Raw genomic sequence first — 22,235 nt, 5'->3', positions numbered from 1 at the left:
TAAGTTCCCGTAACCACCTTACAAACTCTTAACAGTAGCATTGATTAAAAAAATGAGGTGCTGCAACGTACAGTCTTTGTCAAAAGTTTAGAGCCAGAGGGTCTGCTTCTAAGGCTTGTAGTGGGGTCCTGAAGCATTCGTGGCAGCCCTACCCATTGGAGGAGGCAGGACCAGCAATCATCTTACCTTCAAGAAATTTGGAGTGCTGGAGATGCAGTACGAACCACACAGTGTGGCTCAGAAGCAAACCCCCTGGGCTCCAAACTTTTGACAAAGGCTGTTCGTGGTTCCCGCACGCATCGCAGTGTCCTCGCCGAGGTTACAACTTACGCAACAGTGCAACAGCATTCCACATTTCTAACGAAACGCAGCAGTCTTAACCCAACACCGGGCAGCAGTTTTGTTTTCTCTACCGAGCCAACGCGGCCGGTCTAGTTCTGGGAGTGCCGAGAGATGGCGCTGCGCATAGCTACCACTTTTTTGCTCGCGTGTTTTCTTTCAAATGATGCTTTAGACAATGGCATACATCGAGCACCCCTTGATGTTCACCTGCGACCGCTATTGTATTTATAATTGAATTTGTTATTGATTCTTTTTTTCTGTTTCTTCCACGTAACTATGATTGAGCTGTGTATGAGGTCATGTGAGGCACGAAAAAACTGCAGTATAGCTGATGATATGTCGTTTGTTGTAACTTTAGCTCTGGAAGCAGGTTGGTTTAAGTACTGTAGTGAGGTTAACTACTTATCAACGTTTATATTGCAGCTTTTCTATCCTTCACATGGTCTAAAGGTCTACAACACATCACAACATTCTTCGCTTGATGAAACCGAAGCAGCATGAGAGAGAATAAATTGAATTTGAAATAATTTAGTGGTGTAGGCAAAAACCACATTGGTATTCACGTATACTAAGCCCTAATACATCATTTAAAATAAGGACACAAGAAATAAAATTATGTATTCAACCACAGTACAAAGAGCCTATGGTGGCCGAAATTTTGGGACACCTTCCCTATGGCGTCTCCCATAGCCTGAGTCACGTTGGGACGTCAAACCCTCATAAACGATAAGCATAAACCAGGTTCAGTCCCAACCGCGGCCGTTTTTCGACAGGAAACACAAAAAGCGTGCTTTTCATGTACGATGTGAGCGCAGGTTAGTCCATGCCCTGTGTGGTCTAAATCTTGAGGCCTCCGACATGTCGTCCCTCAGAGAAGCCTATGCGTCCCTTTCCGACATTAAACATCACAGGTTGCAATGTAACTTGATCAACATGCTGCTTCAACCTATTGCGTCTTGGTATATTTTTCATGTTCGGCGAAAGTTGCTTTGGACATCAGTTGTACTGGCATGAGCAATGCTCCGTGCGCTGAAGAGCAACCAAAATTTTGCGAACCCTTTCTCCATGGTAACATTGATAACTTTGTGTATAGAGCACATCTACTGCTTCTTCAAAGGCTAGATTTCCGACAATGTCACTGTGGAGGATCATATTTATGTTCTCGTTGCCAAGGCCAACCTGTCGTCTGCAATACCTGCGTCGCATGTCCAAGCAGCCTTCGTTCTAGATAGAAAAAGCAACTGCAACGGAATCCAGGTGCTAAGCAGATTGTTCTGCGTTTGACCCTTGCATAAGCTGGTGGGCTTCTTAGGAGGCGATATGCAAAAACTCTAGCGAAGGGGGGAGGTCTTCGTCGCACTTGATGACTGGATTCGCAGTAGCCTTTTGGCAATAAGCATAATTAATAGCAGGCAAGTACACGGTCTTGTGCTGTGTCCGTCTGCTGTGTGATGTCAGCGCACGTTAAAGAACCCCAGGGGTCGAAATTTCCGGAGCCCTTTATTACGGCGTCCCTCCTAGCCTGAGTAATCGCTTTGGGAACTCCCATAAACCAAACCAATATCAGGCATGGCAGAGAGAAACTCACTTAACTGGCAGCTGTTAAACGACGCCTTAGCTTCGTATGTGGCAGAAGATCCTACACATAGCAGATCGTCCTTTTTTGAGCTTCTATAACTCTAATCACTGCTGCATGGACAGGAAGGATTTCAGTGTGTTGATTTTGGCCTGATATACCATCAGTTCGGTACACTACCGTATTTTCCGGTGTATAAGACGCACCCTTGTATAAGACGCACCTGCCATATATGCAAGCTGTCACTGAAAAAGTTCGTATATAAGACGCACCCGTGTATAAGACGCACCCCAGTTTACCCAGTTAGGCTAGTGAGGCTTAATTAAACACGCTTGCGCGACTATCGCGAAATGCACCGTACCTGTGAGCAATTCTTCAGCAACGCTAAGTGATCGAAAAAGGCAACACTCACGCCATACCCGTCCACGTTTTAGCAAAAAAGAAAGAAAAAATGATACAGCTCCCCATATGTCCATAACAACATTTTATTTCTACTTGAAACCTTCGAAGTCTTCATCTTCAGATGCGCTATCAAAAGGTTCACCCATTTCTGGAAGCAACTCGGCTGAAACATGCACTACGTACACGGAGCAAAAAAAGTTGCAAAGGGTGACTAAAAAAGAACGCCGGCTTGTCTTGACAATGGCGAGAAGCGCGATTGTCACCATCTTTTGGCGCTTCTCATTACTTTTGCTTGGGGCCTCCGAAACAGCCGCGCGTTTGTGATCCCGGAAGTCGTCATCCCGCCGTTTCATGATAAAGATCACCTAGAATGTCGCGCACGGCGGTCCTGGTATTGAAGTATTAACCGTGTTACAACCGCGTTATTGGTAGTGATATTTTTTAGGTGAAAAAAGCTTGAGCATGAACCGGAGTAATCGATGAACTCGCAAAAAAGATGAAAAATTCGCATATAAGACGCACCCTTGTATAGGACGCACCAGCAAGATTTTCGAAAAAAAGCCGCGTCTTATACACCGGAAAATACGGTACTTGGAAACTCGGTTCGGTGCAGTTGAACTGCTGCCTAACTTTTTTCATATGCCTGTCCTAGGAGGATGAATGTTCTAAATTGTTTCTGAGTATTGCCTAGAGCTAAAGCTGGCGCCATCTTGTATGCGAGTTTCTTAGAGCACCATTTTACACCACACAACTCAGCTATTATGCTTCCTTGCAAAGATTCATAGCTCGAGAGCCTCAGAGTCCCGATCTTTGCGCTATAATATCCATATATATATATATATATATATATATATATATATATATATATATATATATATATATATATATATATATATATCCATCCACGCTACTGTTCAAAAAATAAAAAGACAGCACAACCGATAAGAGCTAATATTTGCAAAATGTAAGCTCAGTTTTTAGGCTTAGTCAACCGTGCAGCCTTCCTCACCCCCGTACAAGGTATAGCCTACAGATGCTGCTGTCAAGTAATCCACATGCACTGAATAAGTTTAAACGTCCATAAACAAACTGACTTTTATCGAAACATGTCTATCGGGTATGTTTACTTGATGTAAAAGGTTTTCCTGTGTGTTCTTTCATCCTGGTCTTTCATTTAGCTTTTTTACGTTGTTATCGAGCGGTTCTTGCTGTACCGCTTGCCGTCTGTAGGGTGTGTGTGTGTGTGTGGGGGGGGGGGGGGTGCAGTCAAGCTGCATCACACACAGCGTTTTTCCCGCTCCTGTCACCAGAAGTCATTTGTCAGTCTTCCACAGTTGTGTGGCGAAAAAAAAACGGGAACATATTAAGTTCCCTTTACCACGAGAACGGAAGCTCTGACTTTCATTCTGTATTTAACCATAATGTATATTGCCGCCCTACCCCTATCCCTTCTTCTTTGGCTCCCTCCTTTATTTCCCTTCTCCCTGTCCTTTTATTCCCACTAGCCACCACTCAAGTGCTTCAGGTTTAAATGGCAGATGCAGAGTCTCGCCTAGCCATTAATAGCCTAGCCATTAATAACAACATTTGTCAGGAACTAACCGCCATCTGGTACGTCTGAATGCAGGCAACAGCCCTGTCTTCCGTCAGGCTCATCAAGCAACCCGCGCCCTGCGGAGGTAAGTGAATAAACCCAGCAATCAGAAATCCTCGCCTCCAGTGCAGCATTTCTTGGCATGTCAGTCAGGACGCATGACCAGCACTCTTGGACAAAGATTTCGAATATTAGAAAACCGTAAGGTGCTGCTGTGGAATTATTGAAGGTATTGGTTCATTCTTCCGGTGTGTAACAGTCTCTCTTTTAAATTTTCTTTTCCAGCACTCGAACTTAGCATTTCAGACTACGTAGAAAACCAACGGGTAACGCATTCGACGAAAGCGAAAACGTTAATAAACACTTTAGCATACAGGGTTACCGTTACCGGATTACCGGGAGCCCGCCGACCGCCGGTGAGCACGCGCTGATTGGTCCGGATGCTGCAGGTGAGCGCGCAGCTGTCCGGTACCTGGCGCCATCTCGCACTATCAAGGCTATTTGCGCGTGCGCACTGACTGCGCACAGCCTCCCTGTTCTCCGGTACCGGTAACGGTAACACGTACACGGTATTCTAAATGTGACTAATAGCAAAAAACGCAAGCCTGCTGAAGGGGATCTGCCAGTATATTGATTTCTATAGTGAACTCCTACAATATGTGAAATTGCGTTCATAAACTCTTTCCCGTTCAGAAATACTGTTGTGCGGAATTGTATAGAATTGTTTGGTGTAATATGCGTTCTTTGTGCTGAAGGAGCGAAGACTGTTGGAGAGGAAGGAGGGCCCTGCTGCGAGAGGGATCCTCCCAAGTGCACCCGTCGCCGAAGTGCATTCATTCTTCACGTGGGTGCCTAAGAAGGCGCCGATGCCTGGACGCCCCATCCACCAGCCCATACAACAGCTACAGGGAAGGAGAGAGGGGTCGAGCTGCCACGGGTGAGGGAGGCTGTCTTCAGAGGGGCACACGCATATGGCCACCGTACTATTTCAACCGTTATTGAAACCGTTATTGAGAATGAATTAGCGAAAAAAAAAGTCCGCACTACCACTACTGGTATGACAAAACCCAGCATCGTGTATTCTTAACTCGAAGCGCTAGCGTTTGTCTTCCTTCAAGTGTTGTTCTTTCATAGACTGCAACAGGTGCAGTGATAATATCCCCAACCAATTACCGCAATCTTGTGAACAAGACCCATAAAAAAGCTCTAAAAAAAGTTCCGTAATTCCAGAGCCCTTTATTGTGCTGTCACTAATATCCTGAGTCACTTTGCAGCGTTAAACCCCAAAACAAATAAACCAAACGGAACCTGCTGCCACCCGAGCTCCAACCGGGTTATTCTTACTTTTGGACTCGTCGTGACTCGTGGTACCAAGTTAGTGCACTGTCCCAAGGTTCAGACCAGTCCCGTGTGCTGTGCGATGTCAGTGCATGCTAAAGAATCCCAGGTTCTGGAGCCCTTCACTACGGCGTCCCTGATAGCCTGAGTCGCTTTAGGACGTTAAACCGCCATAAACTAAACCAAACTTCCTGGACTGAGCCGTTTCTGTTGCCGTATTGGAAAATATCGTGCGTTATACCTAGAGTGCTTGGTTCGTGTAGCAATGCTTGAATTTTTCTAGTTGGATGGCAACGAATTTATGCTTCAGGTCCTCTGACATTCAGCAGTTTGGTCGCAGTAGGTAACATGTCCCCATATTTGCGGTTCATGAGGAAAGTGCGCTATAGGTGTACTGGATATTGGTAAACTGCCATTCGTGATGAGAGAGAACGTGCGAAATGCGGTCCACCACCTCATTCTATTTTTCCAGTTATTTCACCCTTGTGATTCGGATCTGCGCTCACTGCCTGCCCTAAGGAGACTTAATTTCTTGTCAATTGCAGCTCATTTGTGTTTTGACTAGGGGCGGCTGAAAGTTAACGTGGGCGGATGAGATTAAGTTTGTGGGGACGGCATGGCCGCAGCTGGCACAGGACAGGGTTAATTGGAGAGATATGGGAGAGGTCTTTGTCCTTCAGTGGGCGTAGTCAAGCTGATGATGATGATGAGGTGCAGTTGTTTAGAAAAGCAGACATTTTGAGCACCAAAGTGGCGAGTGGTGCCAGTCTGCAGCGCCGAAAATTTTTTACTTGAGAATTTCTCGTGGGAATATGTGCTTTTGGTGTATTTCCATCCCGCTTAAGCTTGTGGATACGAATCGTAGACACCAGTCGTCGACCAATCCGAGGACCAGAAGTCGGGGAGCTTGAGGGCGGAGACAGCGGACTCTTCAGGTGGCAGCGTGAGAGGCGACGGAGATGGCACAGGAGTGGAGGTATCCATGGCCAGGGCTTACACGATGGAAGGTAGGCGGGGTCTCGAGCTCCGGGCAGTGGTAGGCCTAGCGAAGCGGCTGATGCAAAGCGCAGGACAGGAGCAGAGAAGGAAGACGCTAAGTCCGGAGTCACCAAACTTGTGGAGACGAATCGTAGACACCAGTCGTCGTCGGGTCTCCACAAAATATATTCGGCTGGACGCGCTCAGCCAGGCTGGAACGGAACAGCGCTCCACCGGCCTTGCAGTTAAGCAGCCACGAAATCCAGTCTGCGCTTGCATGGCAGGCGTACTGGGACAGTCGTCGGCTTCTACTGCCGGACCACGATGGCACGCTATAGGCTCAAGGGCGGGCAAAACTTGGAATCCGTTCCGGCTGTAAGGTTAAGGGTCTGCCTCTGTTCGCTCGTACGCTGCAATGCGTTTCCTTTTCTTCTAAGAGATTTGGTTATGTTACTGTTCCACTACAGGCTGGTTAATTGCATATTGCTCTCGCGAAATTTTTTTCGTATCAGAAGGGGGCAGTAATCATCAGTAAGAGTTTAAATACGCTTGTGTACCACATACCTGTATTAGGATGCAGTATTTCGCTGCATTCTATTTACCTCCCAACTGGACAAATGGCATCTTTCTCAAGTTTCAAACAAGTGGCTGTGTTCACAGCTGTTCTTGCATGTCGCCGCGTTCTATTTACCTCCAAACTTGACAAGTGGCATCTATCGCCTCAGTTTCCAATAAGTCGCTGTGTTCACAGCAGTTCCTACAATGTATAGTAGGATGTAACTGTAAAAAACTGAGTAGCCAGACTAAATTTGACTGCTGGTACTCTACCCAGGTTGCCCTTCCCTAGCAACCTGAAGGTCATGGACAGCGGCTTCGGAGAGATCATCTTTAGATCAAGCGTTTCAGTTCTGGTGCACTAAAAGCGAAGTTTTTTTCATTGCAGCTACTCTTTCTCCGCCACTTACCCGCCTTCCTCAAACTTTGCTTCCTTACAAAGATGTGTAAGACCCTTTCCAATGATTCTCCTCCTTGCGCAGTTAAGCAGTAGTTGGACCCCTTCATGTGGAATAACAGCGTCGCGCTTGGACGAAGTTCACAAGCGAGCCATTCCAGGGCTACTGCGCGCTGGTATGCGATCTTCGCTAAGATAAACGGTGTCGAGCTTACCTTTCTGGACATAGTGGCGACCAATATTTCTGAGTTGTTGACCCCAACTTGTGGGAAGTGATTCTCCTTGTGATAAAGTGACTATTAACTGGCGTCCCGTGTCAGCAAGGGCCAGAAGTTCATTTTTACATCTAGAGCTGTTTCTGGGAGGGGCTTCCCATGGGGAGACATCCGAAGCTATCAAAAGGTTTCGAGGACTGCATGCACTGTGTCAAACCAAACGATTCTGGACAAAAGCATTTCTGAATGGGAAGGACTTTATGAGCACAATTTTTTGTATATTTAAGGTTTCACTGCAACACTCTGGGGAGTGGCGAAACTTCACCGCTACTTGTTTGGTTTCACAAGGAGGCAGCTGCGCGTGCGAAGTGGCAGATCTGTGCGTGCTTGGCAGCTACCGCCATCTGTCGCATGAGCCTGTCACTAACACAAACTGCGCACGCGCAGTAGGAGCCGGTGGTTTTCTATGCAGCCAGTGAAGCTGGAGGAGAGGAGGCGCGCGTGGGCAAAGTGGCATTGTGGAAATGACGGACTCAGCTCAGCTTTTGTCATTTCTTGCAATGTTGCCAGTAAACCACGTTGCATTTTGTTAACTGCAATGCTTTGGGGGCAATCAGGTGGACAGATATTGCTGGTGCCAATGTTTGAATATGATGTTACTGGTGATCACGTTCGCATTGATGCCTCCAATAAGTTTCAGTATGCTCGTGCACGTGATACGCGAGTTTACCGACAGTTTGGCATTGTCGCTGGGATACATGTGCTGCTAAAAGCGCAGGGTGTGTAAGCATGATGCTTCACACTGCAAATCTCACTCCGCTTGCACTTGCAGGCCCCTGGCGCCCCTCTGGAAGCGGTACGAGCTCCTTCGGAAATGAAATGGTGCAGCTTGCCGAGAGCCCAGGTGCATTCCTAAGACCGGTTTTACTGTCCTCTTCGCGGCTAAGCAGAGCGGGCACTGTAGTGCGCATGTGTAGTACGCTCACCCAGCAGCCCGCTGGCTTAGCGGAGCGTCCTGCCGTGCGGAAACATCACGAGAACAGTCGCGTCTGAAAGGGCTTTCAAGTTTCCCTGCCTGAAAGGCTCATGTCCTCAGCTAGAGTCCTCAAAAGCACTTCACGATCGGCAAGGATCCCTGTTTTCAGTGCGAGGTAGTTGAACTCAATATTTTCGAGCGTCAGCGCGCACATGTGGGCGCAGGTGCCGGAACAAGTCGGGGTCGCACTCAGGTACGATTTGACCATGTGTGCTATGCGGAACCTCGTAGACTTCCGTATCGGCTTCTTTCGGCAGAAAGCAAAGTAAATTTGACAAAGTAAGTCGCTGCCTTCACGCCTTTCTCTATTTTGCTAATGAGTGACAATTCGTGCAGCCATGTGCATGGTGCTTCACTTCGACTCGTTTCAAACGTGTCCGACTCAAGAGATAGTCGGCTTATGTTCAGTTTAGTCGCGACAATGAACCGGACACTGCAGAACTGTACGAATTCTTGCCATGCAATTCTAAGCCTGCATTAGCATCTGTCACTGTCTGTCTAGGACGCGAGTCAGAAAACCAGAGAGGTGCACGTCTCCAAAAACAATGTTACTGCAACAATCGAGATCAACTACAGAACTAAAAAACAGAGGGTTAAATCACAGATAAACATGCAACAATCAGGCAGAGTTCCCACACGCAGGTGGTATTAAGAACAACATCAAATAGTTCTAATTAGTCTTTTGAGTCCATGTAGCAATCGAATGAATGATAATGAAAACAGTCCAATCGCTACTTGAGGTGGATGAGGAATGTCGCTAGAGGAGACCTCGCCGGGGCCTGCGGTGCGTAGCCAAAGGAGCGTCTCGACGGTCCGGATCGTTGCCGGGGTTCGTCGGCCTGGGAGGGCAGCCTAAAAGCGTGTTTTTTTCACCGGCGTCAAAGCTCTAGTCCCTTTGTGTCCCCTCGGGGCGGCCGCACGGAGGGGACGCCGTGCCACAGCTTCTATCTTCGTTTCCTTTCTTGGCGGGGCGTCTCCCACTCCGCCGTGACAGCATCGCTGGCAGGAACTGTCTTCAAAAAAAGTGGCTTTTGCACTATACTTTGAACATGGAGTGGTTTCTTGTTGGACACGTATATATATGTGTGTGTGTGTAAGTGTTGTAACTGGTACAGGAAAACGCGCGCACGCACGCACACAGACACACGCACAGACACACACACACACACACACGCACGCACACGAAGTAATCTGTGCGCCATCCTAGTGTGGGGTCCTTGTTTATCCGTCCGCAAGTTTGTAGCTGTTGTGCCTGAACCCTCACTCCGCTGGCCTGTCTGGGAACCAGAGCCGTGCGCCCGTCGTCGCGTAAAGCAAGGCCGGACTCGCCGCCTTGGCACGGCTTGCAACGAGTCATCCTGGCTCGCCGGCGCAGACCCTTTCACCTCCTCCTCACTAGCTCGAACCAATCCGAACGGTGGCCTGTGGAGTGACCTTATTGGAGCAGAGGAACGCAACGGTCACCGTCGGCTATAAGAACAGACCCGCGCTGAGACGCAGCAGCACACGGGCAGCAGACGCGCCATTGTACCAGAGAGACGCTCTCCGCAGGGCCTCGTCCTAGCCCATTGTGCTCTCGGCCATTGTATATATGATGTAAAAAGCATTGTGCATACTGTACATAAACGTCCGTTCACTCACCGTCGCATCGACCGTTCTTCGCTCAGCTCTGCTCAACAGACGCAGCGGGCTGTGACGCTCCATGTCACAGCAGTGGTGGCAGCGGTGGGATGCCCAAGTCACAACACCGCGCAGCCCACAGCGTCTTGTGATCTATTTAAACATAGCGTGGTGTCCTTCCTCTCTCGCAAAGGGGGAATGACAGGAACTATATCGCGCCACGCAGTCAAGGATTTGTACCGCTGCTTTACAGTCACGAAATACGCACATAAGTATCGAATCGGCGTTGGCAAAATAGCTCCCCCCCCCCCGCCCTATTTGGTGACTGCGGTGTCTTTTTCTCCTTCTGTGGTACCGTGCAGGTGATGCCTAGCCGCTCCACCGGCCCGCTGTACCAATTCTTGTTCGACCACCTTGAGTACATTCGGGGAGCGGCTCCGGTGGTTGGACCGGGCAGCGGGCGTCTTCAAACTACAATGGAGGCACTTCTACGCATCGTCAGCCTCCAGAGAAGAAGACTGTGCCATGCTCATGGGGCGGCTTTCTCTTCGTTCGCGTCTAGTGCTATGTGTGGAAAGGTAGGAAAATAATGATGACTGTGACACTAACGATCACTGTAATAGAGATAACGTTAACTCATAACATGCGTTGAACACATACGGCTGGTACCGGCCCGTTTGCTCGTTGCACGGGGTCCCAGCTGAAGGAAATCAAGGCTTTTAAATAGACGGGGCGTTCAGCACGAGCGAAATTGACAGTACCGTAGGGAGACAGTCGCTTGGCCTAGCCTGCCCAGTATATTTCCAGCCAGCCTAGTTGATACTGAATGGCTAGCTTTCCATCTCTTGGAAGACTGAAGAGCCTTTTTAGGGGAAGGAGATTTTTGTTCCACCTCCCGTAGACACGCGATGCACATTTATGACCGCAGCTTCCGCTGCGGTCTGACAGCAACGCGTTACGCGGGTTCACCTTCGAAACACAACGCGTCAGCAGTTGCTGCCGCATCTCCCGCGGCAAACTCCAACGCCCGTCAAGGACAGCGCTTCTAAGATAGACTTATTTGAGAGCGCGCATGGGAGCGATGCTGTCACGTGGTGTGTTTTTCGATTTCGCTTTGGGACATTAAACGCTCATAAACCAAACCAAACTAGTAAAATGAATAATTGTTACTGCGCCGTGTCCTTCCCTTGAAAACCAGCTTTCTCTTGATTTTGAGGGAAGGAAGTGCGCATAACTGGACACCTGAAGCACTCAGTGAAAAAAAGGGCTGAGGCTTAACTTGGTTAAGCCTGGAGAATGCGAAGCATCATCGTGTCGCGTAATTTGGAGGCGCACAACCACAGCGACGGCGCGAGGTGGGCCCCCGTTTCTGCACTTTCGTGACGTCATTAAGTCACGTGGTGTCACGTCATATATCACGTGATTTGGAGGCGCACAACCACAGCGACGGCGCGAGGTGGGCCCCCGTTTCTCCACTGTCGTGACGTCATCGCGTCACGTGGTGTGACGTCAAGCATCACGTGATTTGGAGGCGCATAACCACCGCCATAACCACCACCTGGTGTCCGCCGTAGCCCTCAGTATAGCCCCAGGGTTAAAATAAATCTAAAGGAATTTACCTTTCTTTAAAAATTTTGGACCTTCTAAAAAAACACCATGTATATGGTCGTTTGATTATACAGATAGAAACCTATTTCAGGACGTGGGCTGCATACCCTTCCCCTAAAAAAGAGTGCGCTAGAGTGCGGTTTACTCTTTTTACTCCTATCTATACTAGGTTAACTATGCCACACCAAAGCTCTACTAAATTGTTTTTTAATAATTGATGGGCTTTCCTGAAACGCTTTGTATATAGGAGCACAAGTTTGTCGTCGACATGCAATTGGCGGCATCAGTAAAGTAATCAATCAGTCAAGTTGGTTCGACCTATACTGTTGCGCATTCTTTTCTAATAACAGTGTGAATTCGCCTTCGCAGAGAAGCTGTCGGCGCATTTGATGTGGAAGCACTGACCGAAGGCGCTCTGTGGAAGGCGCGACGAGGATTTTCCAACTCCTCAGCGAGAGTAATAGCGTTAGTATATGCATTCGGTCTCTTCAGTAATATTCTGAGCATCGCGAAGCATCCACGCAACACCATAGTCCGTCATTTCCACACGGCCGCTCCGCGCATGCGCGCCTCTTCTTCTCCAGTTCCATTGGTCGAAAAGCGCAGCTCCTACTGCGCATGCGCAGTTCGTGTTAATGTCAGGCGAATGCGACAGATGGCGGCAGCTGTCAACACACACACGCACACGCACACACGCACACACACTTTGCAGGTGTAGCGGCCACCTCATAGAAGCAGATCGTGCCAGCGTCTCCCGCGTGTTTGCCTTCAATAAGTAGCCAACAAATTTTAGCCACTCCCCAGAGGACACCACTTCTTGCGAAAAAGGCGGATTAGGGAGAAAAGCAACTCTCTGTACGAGGAAAGCTCAGCACCACTGGAGGCGCAGCTAAACCAGCGTTCACTGAGTGCAGTTTTCCAGGCTGCATTGCATTTTTTTTGCCCAGTGGTGCCTTGTTACAGCAAGCACCAAGGGTTGCAGTTACATTAGCGATGAATACGGCAGAGGCTTTAAGATAACCGCTACACAGAGCAGGCGTGAGCTGCTGAGGAACTTAGCAGCTCATGGCGTGGCGCGTGGCTGACTACCAATGTAGTAGTAGGCGTAAACCGGCCGAATCCGCTTGTACGACTGGACTAATCCCATACGGAGTTCAACTTTCGTTATGTAGAAGGGAAGAATAAAAGGACGGATTGACATTCGGCAGTTTTAAATCCGCCGCGTACAACGGCAGAACGCTGTTTGCCTTTAAACAAAATACGCCTGATGCTGTGTCTATATGAGTGCCTAAATAAATAAATAAAAGGTAAACTAAGGGCGTCGGTAAAGGCGAACTGCTGTAAAAAGCGAACTCCGATAATGATTATTTTAATATAGCACCGGAATATTAAATGAGTGAGCTCCCATAATTGTTTTAATTTAGCGCCGGAATATTAAAGTACGGATTGACTTGTATATGTCTTGATTCTTACTGAGAATCATCTCTCTTCCACCGCAGCTGACTGCTCCTGTCTCCTGACATCCATCCGATCTTCCTCTCCACAGGTACGTGAAAGGGTCCGTAGCCCGAGATCCATATTGCTTTATCATCCCGCAGTCTCCGGAAGAATTTCAACGCACTTTTCTTCTTTAACGTGCACTCGCAGCGTGCGGTCTTTTTGTATTTAGCCGCTATAAAAAATGCAGCCGTCGTGCCCGAGATTCTGTCCCGCCACCTCAAGCGGCCATGGCGCTTTCCGTCGCAAAGCAACCGTTACGATTGCTTGAGCGAATAGGTGCGCCCTGCCGATGACTTGTCGTCCTCGGTGTCGCCCTGCAGATTGTGGGCACAGCGCTGTGGCGCAGGGCTCAGTATTATTCTTATAAACACATCTGCACCGTGAACGCAAAGAAGGCTGCGCATCACGTCATACGTGACCACATTGGTCAAAGCGCGTTTTTGCACTGCGATGCCTTTTTTTTTCTCGTTTCAAAATACCGTAATTAGCCTGTTCTAACGTGCATCTGATACTCATACTTGCGAAAACGAAAAAAATGGCTGAGGCTTAACCTTTTCGGCCCTGGCAGTGTCAATTGACACCACAACACAAATATTCCGTTCACGCCTCAGTAACAGAAGAAAATGCTACTAAATTTTAATAGAGTAGTTCCTTGGGGATCCCTGTTGCTATCGGCATCGCTGTCCACGCCCTTCAATTGAGCTGTGCGGTCTAAGGAGGAAGAAGCAGCAGCATGGGAGGCATGTAGTGAAGAAGCCGAGGTGTAGCAAATTTGTGGATTTGTATCTCACTAACCATTCGTTCTTCTGCGCTCAGATTTTTATATGTTGTGTGAAACGCCTGTCCAAGCTCACACACCCGTCGTAAATATTATTGAATGCGTAGACGCTGTGTTTGAACACATTTTTGACATGTACGATTTTCACACCATCAGGGCTCAACGGTTGCGAGCGGTGGCCATTGAGTGATGATAGGTGATCTTTGTAGAAGAGAATCTGTTTGCATTTTTGCGGATGCACTTATATCAATGGCCTTTTTGGAATGCTGACATGAATGTTCATCGCAGAAAATGGATGAACGAATAAAATTATCTTTTTGATAAATTGGAAGAAAGAAATTTTCGCTATCATACAGGGTGAATATTCGGATCGAGCCTGGAAAGAACCCTGCGGATGTCAGAGGACAGCAACCGGACCAAAGGAATAGCGAGAATAAATGCACACCTGACCTAGCGCTTTTATTCTATTTTTTACCGCTCTCCTCCTGTGAGCATCGACTCTGAGCTGCAAGAAGCGACCGGGGTATTCACACTGCAACTCGCGCACCACCGCTCGTGCAGCACTTGTGGCGCACCCTCGACGCTAGGATCAATGCAGAGTGTTTCGCTATGTTTTCTTGAGAAAGCGTATTTGGAGTGCTCATAAACAGCTTCTGCTTTTTCCCCGGCCGAGAGGTATCCCCAACTCATAAGCTTATGGATGAGAAGTAATTTATTGTCACCTGTAGAGAAAAGCATTCGCTGAAGAGACAGACAGGGCGAGATTATCTTCCACTTTATCAATTCTTCTATAGCAAACAGCTGGTTTGAAAACAGGTGCAAACCAGATGCATTATGTTTTCGCAAGCTTAGAACTTAGATAGAACTTAGATGTGCAGAGCTCCGCGCTGGGCCTGATGGAAGCGCTTCAAAAAGCTCGATAGAGGAGGGCGTTACAGATTCGAGGAAAGCCTTGATCGTGTCCCCAGTCACCTTCCAGGAAGGCTAGGCAAGTTTTTAACGTCTGTATTGTTGATGTGACGTACACAAGCTGGAACACAAGCCTGTCAGCAAAAAAAAAAAAAAATGAGGAGCTGATACAAAACTCAGGGTAAACAGGAGCGAGCGGCGTCTTTTGTGGCAACTGCAAGATCCATCTACCCCTTACCAATTAAAAAAACTTCTTTAGAGGTCTCCACACAGCAAAATAAAAATTTTTGCGTTCATTTCTTTCTTGTCGGTTGCGATTGCCAAAATGGTCTCTTTCGCATTTTACACCCATTGAGCCCTGATGTACGATTTTGACACCATACCGCTAAATCAGTTAATACCTGCACCACAAGCTTTAAATTTTTACTGCATGGTTATGGGGCCTTAGGGATTGTAAAAACACAGAGCAAAAAAATCTACGACTGAAATAAAAAATCCAGGGCCGAAAGGGTTAACTTGGTTAAGCCTGGAGAATGCGAAGCATCATCGTGTCGCGTAATTTGGAGGCGCACAACCACAGCGACGGCACGAGGTGGGCCCCCGTTTCTCCACTGTCGTGATGTCATCGTGTCACGTGGTGTGACGTCATGTATCACGTGATTTGGAGGCGCACAACCACAGCGACGGCGCGAGGTGGGCCCCCGTTTCTGCACTGTCGTGACGTCATCGTGTCACGTGGTGTGACGTCATGTATCACGTGGTGTGACGTCATGTATCACGTGATTTGGAGGCGCATAACCACGGTGAAGGGCTGAAGTGGTAGCTAAAGTAGTATGCTTCGCATAAAAGCAATTTATTGTTCACTTTTAGCACAGCCTGAACCGCTTAGCGCGCACAGCCAGTGCGCACGCGCAGATTGGTTTTTCAACACAGCAGGCGTGCGCCTAGCTGGCCAGCACGTGGCACCATCTGTCGACTTCAAGGCGATCTGCGCGTGGACACTGAGGACGCACGCTACGCGGTGAGCGGTATATGTACGCGCTGCGCTAAAAGTCTACATATATACGTAGCAGGGCATAACATTTTAATTCCAACCATGCAAACGCAAATAGGTTTAGCCGCCATCTTGCGATGGCAGTGACGCTGAGCTTTTCGAAGCGTACTTACGGTTTTGTAGCGAGAGCTACACTACTACAGCTGGGGTGAATTTCGTCGTGAGTCTCCGAATGACCATGAGACGACTTTGATATAAGTCGTGGCTAGTGCTGCAATGCATATATACTTTACCATGTGAAGTCCACTTAGTGGATCACCTTCGACCTTCAACTTTGACCCCGACCTCTGACCTTGAACTTTGACATTTAATTTTCACTGTGTAAGTTGTCTACAGACGTAGTAAGAAAGCCGTGTGGTATGGGGCGTATATAGCCACAGCTGTGGGCATGACAGACTATGGAACAAGGAAAGCGTGCTGAGGAGAGTAGGTGTAGTGAACGGCATCTTCGAACACTGCGGCAAGCCACTTCTGACCGTCCGGCAGACCGCTTGATTATGTAGCTTTCGCTACTTGAAACTGGGTTCGGCAGAGTTGAACCGCTGCATGACTTTTAGTATCCGATTGTAAGCCCCATGAAATTTCGAGACCGTTGTTATGGAAAAAAGGCATTAAAAGGGGGTAATTATGGTACATGATTACTAAATACTGAGATATACCGTTTCCTGAAACAAAAAGTTGTTTGAAACAGGCATTTATGATGAGCACTCAGTATATACCGGGTGATTTTTTTAACGTTCAAAGACTTCCTTTTAAACTGATACACATCGATGCGGCCTGTGCAGGTGCATTGTACAGCTGGCAGACACTACGTGCGTCACGATTATATTGCAAAATTGAAGGACGTCTGCATCGAAGAAGAGCCCAGTTTCTAATATTTTTTTCTTTATTGGCAATGACATTCGAGATATATGCCAAAAATACGTATCTGAAAGCTCATTGAGTCGCCTTTCTCGCGTCACACATTTATATAATAGTGTGATCTGAATTTATAATGCAACAAAGCCACATTTATATAATGATGTGACTTGAATATATAATGCAACAAATAGAAACATTGTTTACGTATTTTGTGAAGTAAAAGCAGCTAACGTGATATCAGCGACTGTACTATGTGTACGGACGTTTTATAAACATGCAACGCAGAAGGCTAGCTCATCAAGATTTGAAATGCATAATTTCGATGTTCGACATTTTGAACCCCATTAGCCTCCGAGGAAAATGAAAAAGCTGTGCTCACCTTCGCGATATAATCTTACCGTTTAATCAAACAATAAAGTGTTATTAGTTAATTAATTACTTAATCATTTAATCATTGGGCTGTGTCACCCTCTGTGTCCACCTTGTTGCTGTACAATCCAGCTGCACAGACCGCACCGAAGTATCGCTAACACTGTTTAAAATAAGAATCTGTAAGCGTTAAAAGAAAATTCACTGTATAGTACATTAGCTTGTGTACGATGTAGCCTGCAAATCTCTTTTCACACGTTTTCAGAGTCGGCGCTTTCCCCTGGACGTGGTACCCTCGGCTCGGCAAGTCGTGCCTGGCGTTGCCTTCCGCTGAAATGCTAAGGTGAGTTTGCAGCTACTTTTGCATTGCACCATTGCAGTTTACTACACTGTGTTAGCAGCCACTTAACTAACAGCTGGGCATGCTTTCACGTATGTGCCACATTCAGTGTTGTACATCATAGCATTTGTTCGTGAACAGGAATATGCCTATGTGGGAGTAAAACGGGAGTACGCTAAAAGGAAGTGCACTGTAGAGGACAGCTTACACCCTCTTTACTAATTTCTGTTTACGGTGTGCTCTTCCATCTGTGCAAATATCTAAGAGGAACGTCGCACTACTTTTTCAAGAACTTTGGAATGAAATTTATTAATGTTCACCACGCTTAATGTTTCCACTGACGTTTCGGAAAATTTTGTTCATTAATAAGTTCTGGACAAGTGAGTGGCTTCAGCCAATTCTTTGACCAACCTCCGTGGTGGCGGCTGCTGATCTAAAAAAGGTCGCGGGTTCGATCTCGCTTTCTTTACGGTGTTAGTACACGTTGAGGAGCCTCAGATGATGGAAACCAACCCAGAACTCGAGACGTTAAACACTGCATATACCAAGGCCGTTCAGGAGCAAGATTGCTCCGAGAAAAGCGCGCGGGCTCAGCTGTTATAATAATTTGGCCAAGGGGGAAATATATGGACGAAACACCAAACCACTCACCAAAAAGAACCTTAACTTAGTTTGTATGCATCATAAACCTGGAGTAAACTCCAGAACTCGAGAACTCCGAAACTCCTAAACTTCTAAATACATAATGGACTCGAATTATATGCTTCACAAATTAATGAGAATTTCAAGAGAAAACACATCGCCTTAATAAGAAACATCGCCAAATCTTTAATCAAGAATGCACCACAAACTCAAATCGGAGGCCATCACGAATATTTGATGAGCATGATATATGTAATTTATTCGTATTATTAGTGATTACTAAAATAACAATGGAAGAAAAGGATGTTGCTATCCACGGCATCTGCCATCAAATCTTGAAGCACCTGAGCTGCAGCTAGCAAAGGATAGGATGATATCTAATGTTGTTAACTTAAGTAGAAGATTCAAGCAGCGGCCATATTGTTTGAGTATCCGCCTGTGGTGAGAAAGATAACACCCACCATATGATCAGGATTGCAAAGTCCAAAAGCCTCCCTCTGAACTTTTGCCTGATCCCTCTGAAGAACTTGGGATAAGCTAAGGTCCAGCGATGACCCCAACATTCAGTCCAGGGCCATCGAAAGGGCCAGCATCGCCAAAGGTCTCCATAGCTTGCAGCACGCTAGCTAACTTGCCTCAATCCCCTACCCTTGTGCTCAATAAAGTTCAGCCTCAGCCTTGCATTGGGCGGATGCGGGGTTCAATCTCCAGTGCCACTGGGCACCCGTCAGTGATATAATAGGTTCAAGGTCTGCCATGTTCAAGGTTCAAGTTCTGCCATGGCTTGGTGCTCGAATTAGGATGAAATGCTAGGGGCGCCGCGGTGGCTCAGTGATTATGGTGCTCGGCTGCTGACCCAAAAGACGCGGGTTCGATCCCCACCGTGGCGGTTGAATTTCGATAGAGGCGAAATTTTAGAGGCCCGTGTACTGTGCGATGTCTGTGCACAATAAAGAACTCCAGGTGGTCGAAATTTCCGGAGCCCTTCACTACGGCGTCTCTTGTAGCCTGAGTCCCTTTGGGACTTTAAAGCCCCATAAACCAAACCAACGAAATGCTTGGGAAATGATGCTATGGCACTCTTGTCGCAGATAAAACAACCTCTAAAAATACAAATCAAACCTACACAAATCCAACAACCTACACATTCGACCACCTGGGATTCTTTGAGCACTGACATCGCACAGTACACGGGCCTCTAGAATTTCGCCTTCATCAAAATTCGACCGCCGTGGTCGGTATCGAACCAGCGTCTTTCGGATCAGCAGCCCCGTGCCATAACCACTGAGCCGCCGCAGCAGCCTCTTCTACAGTTGTACAGTTGTATAAATTTCCGGAGCCCACCACGATAGCGTCCCTCATAGCCTTTTTGGGATGCTAAACCCTCGTAAAAACAAAAAAAAAGCCCATACAAATTAAACAACCTAAAAATTTGTGTACCGCGTGCATTTCACAGTTGCTGTTAACTAGCTGGCATTAAAAATCGAATCATCACCACCAACTTTAAACCAGTAATCGGACATACTTATAAAGGTTGCAGTATTCAGGTGGGCCCTCTCTGAAGGAAGCAAAAGTAGAATAGGGCATGAGGGGGACGCCAGGCTGCACCACGGTGGTTCAGACAGCTCCTGAGCAGTGCACCTGCGCACAGGATAGGCGCAGGCCCATCTAGCAGGGCTTGATTGGTCACAGGTGCGCCCACTTGGGCAGACACACAGCTGTGTCCCATTTATAGGAGTGACAACAGTCAATTCCATATGGGGACTGCGCTTGTGCGGGCAAGGGTGGTTGAGCGGTACTGTTTCATATGTACGGTACACATTTGTGTGTAGAAGCGTCCTGCACACCATCGGATGCCCTATTGGTGTCGATCCTTGAGCTGAGTGGCTGAAGTCACTGGCACTACGTGAGCACCACTTTTCAGAGTCCCACCCATTAACAGCAACACCCTACTTGTGTAATTACCGTACAGTGTGCTTCGCAGAAATGATTTGAAATCATTACTAATAATGAACGACTTTTCGAAAGATTTCCATACATGACGTCCCTCAGCCTGTACACTAATTTACTTTGATTTTCCGGGGGTTTAACTGCGAAATCAAACAACCTATACATCTGTGTACCGCATGCATTTCACAGCTGTTAATTAGCTGTCCTTGCAATGGAACAGCTCATAAACTTTGTAACGCCAAGGACCAAATGTATATACAGTTTGGGGATCTTAGCTCAGTTGTCAAATCAAAACTATTTGCATGACTTTGCCACTTCATTTGCATTCGTGTAATATGTTCTGTTTGTGAGGTTAAATACTATTAAACTAAGTCGTTGACGTCCATATAAGTTCTTCAGGGCTTGTGTTTCAATGCAGAAGAGCGACCTTAGGCCTCGCTTTCTATCATTTACCTCACTTTCAGTTCGCGCTCCAGAATTAGCGTGGAATTAACCTGGTTAATAGTAACAACCAGCCTGTCGTAGTAAGCGTGCACTCTATTTGCACTGTTTATGCAGTGTAATCGGGCTGTATACACATGTAGGTCGAGTGCAGTACGAGAAAGTTTAAGCATTCATTTATTCATTACTACAGAAATATTCATGACAAGCAGACCTTTTCTGTTAAACTAGTTTTTCATCTTTGCCTATAATATCTAAACATTTAACAAATTTACCGAAGAGGTTAAAAGAAATTCACAATGCTTGTGTTAAAATTTCTTGCTTCTCATTAACACCGCTATGAATCTAGCAAGGCTATGAAAGGTGGGAATGATGGTTCTCCTATTCCGTATAGATATATTTATCTTCGTGGACGACGTAAATGCCCAGCCATGTGGCTCAAAAGCAGACCATGTGGCCTGGAAACTTCTGACCAAGCATGTACATAAGGTTGAGTATAGGTGCTTCTACGGGAAATTTGTGAGAATGCGTATCTTTTGCTGTAGCAATGTTCTTTTTAGTGTTTCGCATTCTAATAACCTCATTTCACCCTCGACGGCGACGCCGTGTCCAGGAAAGACTTCAGCAGCCGAGAAGCACGTGCAACAGCGACAGCCGGTGTACAGTGTGCAGAAGAGTGCGAGCAAGTTACTTCCGCCAGCAGTCCTGCCATCTCGAAGAACCCCACAAACCCGATGAAGACGCACGAGTGCCTCATATTCTCATTTAAAAGCCGCCTTTCGCAATGTACAATCGCAGGGGTGTCTACAGCAATGCAGTGTTGAGCATACTGCCGATAGAGCATGTCATAATAAAGGGCGTGCTAAATGGTGTGTCATACTGAATCTATGTTTTGACATTACGACGGCCGGGAACCCGTCATCCAAAAGGAGCCATGGTAGCCTATTTTTACTGAGAACACTAACTAGATGTGCTGAAGGCTGATGATAGCCTGAAATTGCCCATTTTCCTGCACAACGGCAGTCTTCACTAATGCCACTTCGAATAAAAATGGAGGATACTGTGATACCGGGCCTGCAGCACACACAGTGCCAGCACCAGATAATTTTTCTCTAGTATTCTTAGCACCAAACTACCTTCATGAAAGCCATCGTTCGTCCCATTCTGCGCGCTTTTGCCACCATGGATGCTAGATAGATAGGGCACAAACAAGCCTGCGGTGCAGTCAACGAGGCAGCGGTTTGGAATGTGCTGTTGAACAGCGCTGAAATTCCTTACCACCTAGCTTTGCTCCTGCGCATGCTGTGGAGTCTCATTGTTTGAGTCTAGAGAGACTAAAATTGAGTTTGGGAAGGGCACAGTCTCATTTTCGCTGGCAGTGGAAGAGTGGATGTGGGCACGTTGGATATGGGGGAGTGAAAGCTTGAAAGCATCCAGTCTTTAGTGTTCACCACGGAAGATTTAGTGTACCGCAGCGGCACTTGGACCCCCAGGGACACCTAGGGTGCATAAACATGAACGTACGCTGACATTTCACAGCGCACTGGCGCCTTTTGAGTTTCATTTCCAACTAAATACAGTGGCTGCGGCAGAGATCAAAACCAGTGACTTTGGATCAGCAGCAGATGTTAAAACTTTTCACCACAGTAGGCGGGTCCACCCAGTTGTGTAGACACCATACTGCACAGTGCCGGTATGAGTTCTGTCATAACTATCCAATCAGCAGTCAC

The 22,235-nt window shown here is 47.2% G+C and overlaps 1 long non-coding RNA gene across 1 annotated transcript; it reads left to right on the top strand.

The window, feature by feature from the left end:
• The first annotated feature begins 10,432 nt into the window (after nucleotides 1-10,432).
• On the top strand, nucleotides 10,433-21,389 carry LOC149347783 (uncharacterized). Its single transcript, XR_016292209.1, has 4 exons — nucleotides 10,433-10,631; nucleotides 13,161-13,207; nucleotides 17,398-17,475; nucleotides 21,119-21,389. It is a non-coding gene; the product is annotated as an uncharacterized LOC149347783 (long non-coding RNA).
• Nucleotides 21,390-22,235: the final 846 nt, after the last annotated feature.

This window comes from Amblyomma mixtum, chromosome 4, assembly GCF_055824585.1.
Source record: "Amblyomma mixtum isolate Tamu chromosome 4, ASM5582458v1, whole genome shotgun sequence".
NCBI classification, from domain to species: Eukaryota; Metazoa; Arthropoda; class Arachnida; order Ixodida; family Ixodidae; genus Amblyomma; species Amblyomma mixtum.
Note: the sequence above shows the minus strand (reverse complement) of the source record. Positions and strands in the feature narration are given on the sequence as shown.